The sequence below is a fragment of the Octopus bimaculoides genome, chromosome 14, assembly GCF_046866305.1.
Source record: "Octopus bimaculoides isolate indiv1 chromosome 14, ASM4686630v1, whole genome shotgun sequence".
NCBI classification, from domain to species: domain Eukaryota; kingdom Metazoa; phylum Mollusca; class Cephalopoda; order Octopoda; family Octopodidae; genus Octopus; species Octopus bimaculoides.
The window spans coordinates 22425732-22435035 of record NC_142941.1 but is presented as its reverse complement, the minus strand read 5'-3'; the positions used below and the strand labels follow the sequence as shown (position 1 = coordinate 22435035).

The 9304-nt window shown below is 36.3% G+C and overlaps 1 protein-coding gene and 1 non-coding gene across 4 annotated transcripts in view; both read left to right on the top strand.

Annotated features, from left to right (window-relative positions):
• Nucleotides 1-9304, top strand: part of LOC106876578 (uncharacterized) — an 89898-nt gene that overhangs the window by 16622 nt on the left and 63972 nt on the right. The window contains exon 2 of one of the 3 annotated variants that reach the window (XM_052972751.2): nucleotides 6507-6635. The exons of the other annotated variants lie outside the window; for them this stretch is intronic. The gene's annotated coding sequence lies outside the window, so the exon portion shown is untranslated. The remainder of the gene's footprint in view (nucleotides 1-6506; nucleotides 6636-9304) is intronic. 3 annotated transcript variants of the gene reach the window in all.
• Nucleotides 8723-8826, top strand: LOC128249456 (U6 spliceosomal RNA). The gene has a single exon (XR_008265576.1). It is a non-coding gene; the product is annotated as a U6 spliceosomal RNA (small nuclear RNA).

The window sequence follows — 9304 nt, the reverse complement described above, 5'->3', positions numbered from 1 at the left end:
GGTCTCCGACTCGCTGTATTACATGTGTTACAAGAGTTTACGCATTCGTAAGCGCACATACAATTTCTCTTGTTACCTGGACGGCTGCGCTTCCATCTTACTTTCGGCGAAGACTGGGAAGTGGAGAATTGCGCTTTCAATACTTTCCTAATGGTGTACACCTTCGTCATCGTGGGGACTTATGACGAGAAGGCACTATATATTAAAACGAAAGAAAGGAAGAATGGAATGCAAAATGTAGTGAAACTCGAAAGTGAGCCAATATCTATCTATCTAGCTAGCTAGCTAGCTGTCTGTCAGTCTGTCTGTCAGTCTGACAGACAGATAGATAGATAGATAGATAGATTTCAGCTATAAGACGCAGTGGACTCGCGAAGTTGGGTGCCTCGAATATGATGTGGACTTCAAAAAGCATAGATTGTATTTAGTATGTACTTTAAGAGTCAAAATACATGCTAAATACATTCTATCTTTTTTATGTGAAAATCCTATATGTCAAATTTTTTATTTTAATTTTAATTCTCCTGAAGAAAACGGTTTTTTACATGATGTAATTGATCTGTTCATAATTAAAAAAGAACACTATGAAACAGCTGTAGGGTACCTCAACCCCATTTGTGTTGCTTTGTGTATGTGTGTGTGTTTGTGCGTGTGTGTTTGTGCGCGCATGCTTGTGTGTGTGGGTGTGTGTGCGTTTCAAAGATTTTACATGCATAACGGAAAATTTAACAAAAATATAATAGAAAATTCGTAGCTAATTCCCCATCAGTCAACATCTAAAAGATCATTACAATTTCTCTTTCTCTTTCTCTTTCTCTTTCCTTGCCTCTCTTTTACCTCCTCTCTCTCCCCTCTCTCTTTCTCTCTCTTTCCTTGCCTCTCTTTTATCTCCTCTCTCCCTTTCTCTCTCTCTCTTCCCCGCCCTCTATTCTTTCCTCTGTTGCTTCTGTCTCTCTGTCCTTCACGACTCTTTCTTTTTCCTCCCGCTACCACGTGACTCGTGACCACCTAAACCTCTCTCATCCACTTTTTGGCTTTGCTGTTGACCAGGTCAGTCGCGCTTCTTTGTGCTTTTTCGCCCCTTTCCTACACGGTTTGTTTACTTCTTTCTTCGCTCTGACTTTCTATCTTTCCGTTTCTTGTCCTACAGGACATTTTGTCTGGTAGCCACACAACATTTTTAAAAAGTTTTTTTGTATATGTATAACTATCATAATTATTTTATTTCGTCGTGTTGGTTTTCGTCATAGTCCTGTATGTTCGTTAGCTGTCCCCAGTAGATTTTGTCACTGGTGCTACCAAAGAGTGAAAAATATCAACGATAAACGGTGCGAAATTGTAAGGATCTTCTGGACGTTGACTGATGTGGAATTAGCTGCGAATTTTCCATTTGTTATGTTTTTGCTAGATTTTCCGTTTGCTGTGTTTTTGTTAAATCATATATATGTGTGTATATATATATATATATATATATATATATATATATATATATATATATATATGGATCAAAACAGTTTGATTAAAATTCGTTGGTACTCTTGAGTTCCAAGCGTGATGCTAGTCGTCAGCCATTTTGAATTTGAATCAAACTGTTTTGAGCTATATATGTAACTCCCAATAAAATTGTTGAGTGCCCTTCTTTCGTTTATTCACTCACTTGTATATATATATATATATATATACATATATATATATATATATATATATATATATATATATATATATATATATGCACATGCAGAGACACCTCACTCCACTTATGCATATAAATATTTGAGATTATCGTTTTAAAGTAATCTTAAGACTAACAATATTGTATTTACTAATGGTGAGACTCAACGTTAAAAGTAGAATCAAATTTATAAAATTCGCTTTGATTGGAGCACCTTTAGCTTGTTGAACCCCCCCCCCCACTCTTTCTCTCTCTCATACACACATACACACACAGAGTTTAATTAGAAGATATATTAGAATGCGTTGCTAAATGCGAAATCTATATCACTTTATGGCCACACAGGAGAATTTTGTTTCCAATCACAAAAGTAGATGAATTAATTCCACAAAAACAGTGATCAAAATAATTAGCAAGAAAGCTTTAAGCAAAGTTCACAGTAATAACAGAAAGCCGACAAGCCATCAGCAATGGGAAAAAACAGTTGAGTAATTAGCTTATTAAATATATATAATAAATACGACTCCAAGTTTACACAATACGATAATGTCAAATTTTATCTGTTTATCTCAACTTGCACTCACTAATGTCCGAGATTTCACTAGAGTTTATAACATTATAGATAATAATAGCATAGATATCATTATGCACGCTAGACTTTTCACTTCGATGTAGATTCTGCTTGGGTTAAAAAAATCAAACCCCACATGTTCCTTCAACGTTAATATGATGTAGTTTGACACATCATATCTTGTTCACTTTCATATCCGAGGGGTACTCAGCAAGAAATTTACCACAATAAATGTCAGATTGACAGTATCTCAGTATTCAAATCCATATATTTAATATCTCAATGTGTAAATAGATATATTAAATACCTTTTGAAAAAACTTCGTTAATATTTTCAAAAATCTCGGCCTAAAAGTAACTATCACTACTAACCTTAGTATTACTAACTTTCAGTTACCTTTCAGTTAATCAGAGACAAACTCCAGCCTTGTGGTAAACTGAGTGAAAAATATAAGTTTGCAGAGACTGCTGCTATCTAACCATAATTTCAAAAACCCGATTAATAATATTCTTAGAAGGGTTTCCAAACTGTCATCAAACATATTAATCTTAAATAAAGTAACTATTTATAATATAAAATAATTCATTAGCCACTGGATTGCTCCGTCATCTAATATTAAGAAGGGATGCGAAATATCTAGTTTATAACTCCGTTTTTGAGCGTTAAATGTAAAAACTTCCTTGCCCTATAAGATAACCTTTTCCCAACACCGATATAATAAAATATTTAATATAAAAAGTTTACAACTATGTCACAGCAGTATCACTCAATGTGAAAAACACATAAACCCACAAAATTAATTGTGGTTAACTGCACATACAGAAAATTAAACTTAACCCTCCTTAATCGGATATACAATACTGAAGTGATTATGTATGAAGCAAAAGTTACTTCCAATTAAACAGAGTTTAATATAGCGCGTAAAAAACTATACAGATATGGTGAAAATTAAATGTAAGTGACCGTGCTTCTTTCTCCTGATGTATAGAAAAGAGAATATAACACCATTATTCAATTACATAAGTAGCTTGAAAAAATATAACACTGATTTTGACACCATATATAAAGGGAACAAAATAATGCTATGAAGAACCTATTACTGAAAAATATTAACAATTCTACAAATTATCTAAGTACAAGAGCAGAAACAATTTTGATGACATTCTACAATATTGGAAGAATATACTATCAGAAGAGTTAGATGTTTCAACAGTGAACGATGTCTTATTCCTCTCACCCATTATTAATTTTATAACGACTAATGCACGCACGCATGCGTTCTAGTTCAAATCCCGCCGAGTCCACTTCTGCTTTATTACTTTCAGTATCGGTAACTAAGTATTAAAGTGCTTTTGCAACCTTTACTCCAGCAGTTACATCCTGGGTGAGATGTTGGAGTGAGAGTAGAATGCAGATACACTCAGTTGTGTGTGAGAGCATTGTGCATGGTGATACGACATACTCGATTGTACACATACAAACATATATGCATGCATACATACAAATACAAAAACATATATGTGTATATATATATATATATATATATATATATATCGGATTGAATGGTACTGCCCAGGTGTCGAAACCATAGTGATATCCGTGAGGCAGCTGATGATGGAAGTATGTTGGTTTGTTAGTATGGCCGTTATTGTATGTGCAGAATATATATATATATCAACTAGATGTCTTATAAAACTATTCCGCACATACAATAATGGGCATACCAACAATCCAACATACCTCCATCATCAGCTGCCCCACGGATATCACTATGGTTTCGACACCTGGGCAGTACCATTCAATCGGCGATATCAATACCACTAAAATAAGTGTTGTTTGGGAACAAACATCCCATATATATCACTACATTCATTCCATCTTAATTCTAGGGAAGATTAAGCACTAACATTATCAATTAAGCTACAACAAAGAAACACATTTACCCTATGTACAAAAACAGTGTCGGTAATTAAGTTCAATAGTAAACCTATAACTAACTCCTAAATTATCTAACTAAATAGCAACCTAGCCCTTGAAGTTCATGCAGATAATATTCCCATCAGTCTTCCACAGAAAGCTTTTATATTCTATGGAAACAGATTTTTACTGTACTATATTGAAAAATATTGTAGCATTTTTCTGAGAAAGCACTGTGCGGCCCAGAGCTTGTCGAATCAAGATATGTATTAAGCGGATATTACATTCTCTCTAGCACACTACACTCATCTTAAGTAACCTTTTAATCCGTCTATTATTCGAATTCATTCACCCTCTTTCCGCCTTAATTTTTTTTCTATCTATATTTAACTTGTTTCATGAAATTTACTCTTCTTTGTGTTCACACTTCTAATAAGCACAAAGATTCCGTGGTGTACAGTTGTACCTATAAATTCGTTCATTATCTGAAACTGATTTTCTTTTGTATACCAAAATATCATCTGACGGTAATTCCTTTTAGATCGGATAATATCTGCCTCAAAATACATATATCAAATCAGGTCGAGGTAGCCTATAGTTTGCACATTTATTTTTGTCTAATACTTAATTTAGAGTGGACTAAGTTTGACACGATAGTGCAGCTACAGTGTGAAAATAACCATCACGTGCAATTAATCCCAATCTCCAGTTTTCGTTATTCCAAGGCTTAAGCAACCTTATGGTTTACAGTGTAAATTATGGTGTAAACTGTAAACTATGGTGTAAACTTTTCACTATAATTTCAAGTAAAAGTAACAATCTAAGGCAGAAGCTTGTGCTTCGGTGACGCGAGTGTTTACAAACTCTCGTATGATGTTAAACAGTTTCAGACTTACGCTATGCATTTTCTTTGAAATATGACGAAGGCAATGATGAAGGGGTGTATCCATTAATAATCCTCTGGTAACAGAGTACTCCTACCAAGCTAGCTAGATATCTTTTCGACCTACTTGCTTTCACCATTAGACTGCGCGCATGCTTGGGCGCCGCCTTTAAGAATTTTAGTCGAACGAATCGACTCTAGTTTTATTGATTTTTTTTAGCCTAGTACTTATTCTGTCGTGCTCTTTAGCCGAACCACTAAGTATCGAGAACATAAACGCACCAACACCAGTTGTCAAGCGGTGGTGGCAGTGGTGGTGGGGACAAACAGACACAAACGCGCGCATACGCACACACATACTTCTTTCAGTTTCCGTCGACCCGTGGCTATAGCAGAAGACCGTTGCCTAACGTGTCACGCAGGGGGACTAAACTCGGAACTTCTTACTACACAGCCTCGCCTATAGACGTTAAAAATTTTGAAGCTAGTGATCAATGATTATGACCATATAGATATCACAATTGTTTGAGAAATAAGATTACCAATGATGAAGTTAGCAATACACATACACACGTACTCACGCGCGCGCGCACACAAGGAAATTGTTTTGACGGTCACTGTTCTGGAATACGCGTGGTTTTAAGAATGGAAATTCCATGCATGCTCATAGATAAAAAAAAGTTTCTCGGCATTGTGTTGAGGATTGTAGGTGGTAGATGGTAGATGGTTTGCACCTTTTAAAGTTAATGGGGTGAAAAGGTGAGCAATTTCAAACACTTATTATAGCGGTCCTTCAGCTTTTCTAAGCCCTGTAAAAGAACCTGGAAGATTGGGCCTCCAGCCAGGTCTTTCGCGATACTCTTAAAGCCAGGGACTTTTCAGCATCCTCTCGTGTGTGCGTGTGTATTTATATCGATACATATTTTCTTTTGTTTTTTATTTATTTAAATTCTTCCTCTGAGAAAGGAACTGGTTTCTAACAAAGACTGTTTCATCGTTGAAATCTAGACAATGAAAACACTATCGCATTTTAAACCTGAGAAAAGTTTTGCATATTTTTCCTGTTCCATTTACTGATTGTATTCGTAATATGCGAGTTAGCTGGTTGATTTCTTTTACTGAAAGCCCTAGCTTATCCCAATTATCACTGACATTTACTCACAAAACCAAGTGCACTAATTATCATTGGTATATTGGTATAAATGGGTATAAAAGCTGGAGGTTTCGAAGCAGTTGTGTGCGTGTGCGTGTGTGTGTGTGTGTGTGTGTGTGTGTGTGTGTGTGTAGTGGATGATTCTGTTAAAATGTTTACCGGCTTCGACAAACATTATTCCACAAGCTTTTGACAATTTATTACATATAATGACATATATATATAGGGAATCATGCTCATGAAATGAACCCCTTACAATTAGAATACTGATTTTTGCACTAATCCTTCAATTTTTTAAAATCTTTTGTAGATATGTCATTCTGTGGAATTTTCCCGTGTAGTTGTAGTACAAACTTGCTTGCATTTTCCTAAACTAAACTACCAAAATGTAAACATGACTTCACGAAGTAAAAATACTAGGATATCGGTTCGTTGACAGGTAGGAATGCTTTGCTTCTGTTTATGTCATGGTTTGGGGGCTTTTTAAATTGATTAACGACTCTGTGTCCACTTATTCTTATGCATTTGTACTCCATCAGATGATGTATAATCACTTTTTATTTTAGTTTTTGTTATTTATAATCAAAAAGTTTTCAAAAATTGTTTAAACGTTACTTTCACTAAGGAATGCTGTTGTCAGCAAAGTGGTATGGGTCTAGATATGTGTCTGTATGCATATTATGGAGAACTGGAGAGCTTACAGTAGCTTTTAGAGACCTGAATTTACTAAAGTTTGATATTTGTTCTATTCAGAGTTAACTTTACTACTTTGTTTACTTATGCTGCATTCCCGCAGCTAGATGTGAGAAAAAGGTTCACACGACCCACCTCCCGACCGATACAAATATAATTACTGATTTCAAATTTTTGGCACAGGGCCAGCAATTTAGGGGAAGCGGGTAAGTCGATTACACCAACCGCAATGCTTAACTGGTACTTATTTTATCGACCCCGAAAGGACGAAAGGCAAAATCGACCGCGGCGGAGTTACTGAGATATGACCTTCATTATTTTCTAACCAAATGATTTTTCTGAAATTTTTTGAAATAGCTAATTGTGTGCTATTTGGACATTTATGTTTAGATTGTTACAACACTTCTACGATCTCTACACCGTTTAGCGCTTCTCTGACTGCGATTGTTTTTTCGTCTGTTTTATTCGTTACTAACTTTTCCACGTGTTTTGTCATTCCGGTCACTCACCTTCTGTTAGCAATCTTTTTCACCCGGTTACCCTTTCCTCCCTATTCTTCGTGTAGCTATCTCTCTAAAATAGCTAGATTTATAATGTACAACATTGATTTCTATTTAATAATTGCATTAATCACAAAGAGGAACATTGATTTTGCAACAGTCATGTGTTGTATCTGATATGTTGGGATGGATCTCAATTCACGCGAAGTCGTGATTGGTTACATTTTATCACGTGGGTGACATTCTAGCGAATCGCGACATCGGGTGTAGTGATTTGACTGCTGAATATTTCTACTGCAAAGTAAAGAAGGTAATTTGTTCATTTTTCCCGCTAGCCGCCAAGACCTTCGTGGCCCTGCACTGTTCCTACTAGAACATGCGATCATTGCTATTAGGTTTTATGAGTGACTTCTGCCTTGTAGAAATCAGTAATAACTAAATATGCAGAAAATGCTGTAAATATTATATAACTATATACGACAAATAATATATAGTTTATACAAATCATTTAACATTATAGGATATAAGACAAAAAAAGAGAAACATATATAGGCGCAGGCATGGCTGCGTAGTTAAGAAGCTTCCTTTGCAACCACGAGGTTTCGGGCTCAATACTGCAGTACGGTACCATGAGCAAATGTTTTACGATAACCCACGGCCGACCAATGCTTTCTTGAGAATGAGAATGCTGTGTGTGTGTATGTGTGCGTGCGCATGTGCATGCGCGCAAGAGCCTTTGTGTCTATGTGTGTACTCCACAACTTAGAGGTTCGACAAGAGAGACCGATAGAATAAGTACCAGACTTTAAAATAAGTACTGAATACGATTTGTTCGACTAAAACCCATCAAGGTTTCGACTAAAAACCTTCACGGTATGACCGCAGTGTGTATGTGTGTACGTGCCTTTATGTCTATGTTTATCCCCCACACCTTAGAGATTCGATCACAGAGACCAATAAATAAGTACCAGGCTTTAAAATAATTACTGAGGTCGATTTGTTCGACTAAAACCCTTCGAGATGATACCCCAGTATGTCCACAGTTCAATGACTCAAACAAGTAAAGGATAAAAGATTTAAGATTGCCCTAAATTGTTAATTTCACTGAATAGTGGTAGATGAGAGATGAGTTGCGTGTAGTGGAAGTGAGGTTAGAGGTCGTGGCGATAATTTGTGATTATGAGTCAGTAGATCTATGACACCTGGTTCTTGCTCGCAAAAGTTTGAGGCAACTGAACAAGTACCAGGCTTTTAAAAAACTAAGTACTATCGTCAATCCATTCGACTGAGGTGGGACTAAATCAATTGTTACCGGATCATCAATACCATTTCAGTACTTCCTTCGGCAGTACATACACAAAAATTGGAACGATACAGAGATTAGCATGGTCTCTGCGCAAGGATGGCACGCAAATTTGTGAAGCATTCCTTATTTTTCAAGGCGCAGGCGTGGCTGTGTGGTAAGAAGCTTCCGTGCTCAGTCCCACTACATGGTATCTTAGACAAGTGTCTTCTACTATAGCCTCAGTTCGACCAAAGCTTTGTGAGCGGATTTAGTAGACGAAAACTCAAAGAAGCCCATTGTATATATATATATATATATATGTATGCATGCGTGTATGTCTTTGTGTTTGTCCCCCACCACGACTTGACAACTGGTGCCAGTGTGTTTTCGTCTCCATGACGTTAGTGGTTTGGCAAAAGAAAACGTTAGTATAAGTACTGGGGTCAATTCATTCTTCAAGGTGGTGCCCCAGTATGACCGCAGTTTAATGATTGAAACAAGTAAAAGATAAAGATGCTGAGAGACATTTCCTTGGAATAGTGATAATGCACCGGTAACTAGTGCACTACATCTTTCAAAACACGCTAATACGGTGACCTTATAACCATTAACTTTAAAAGGCGCCTATCT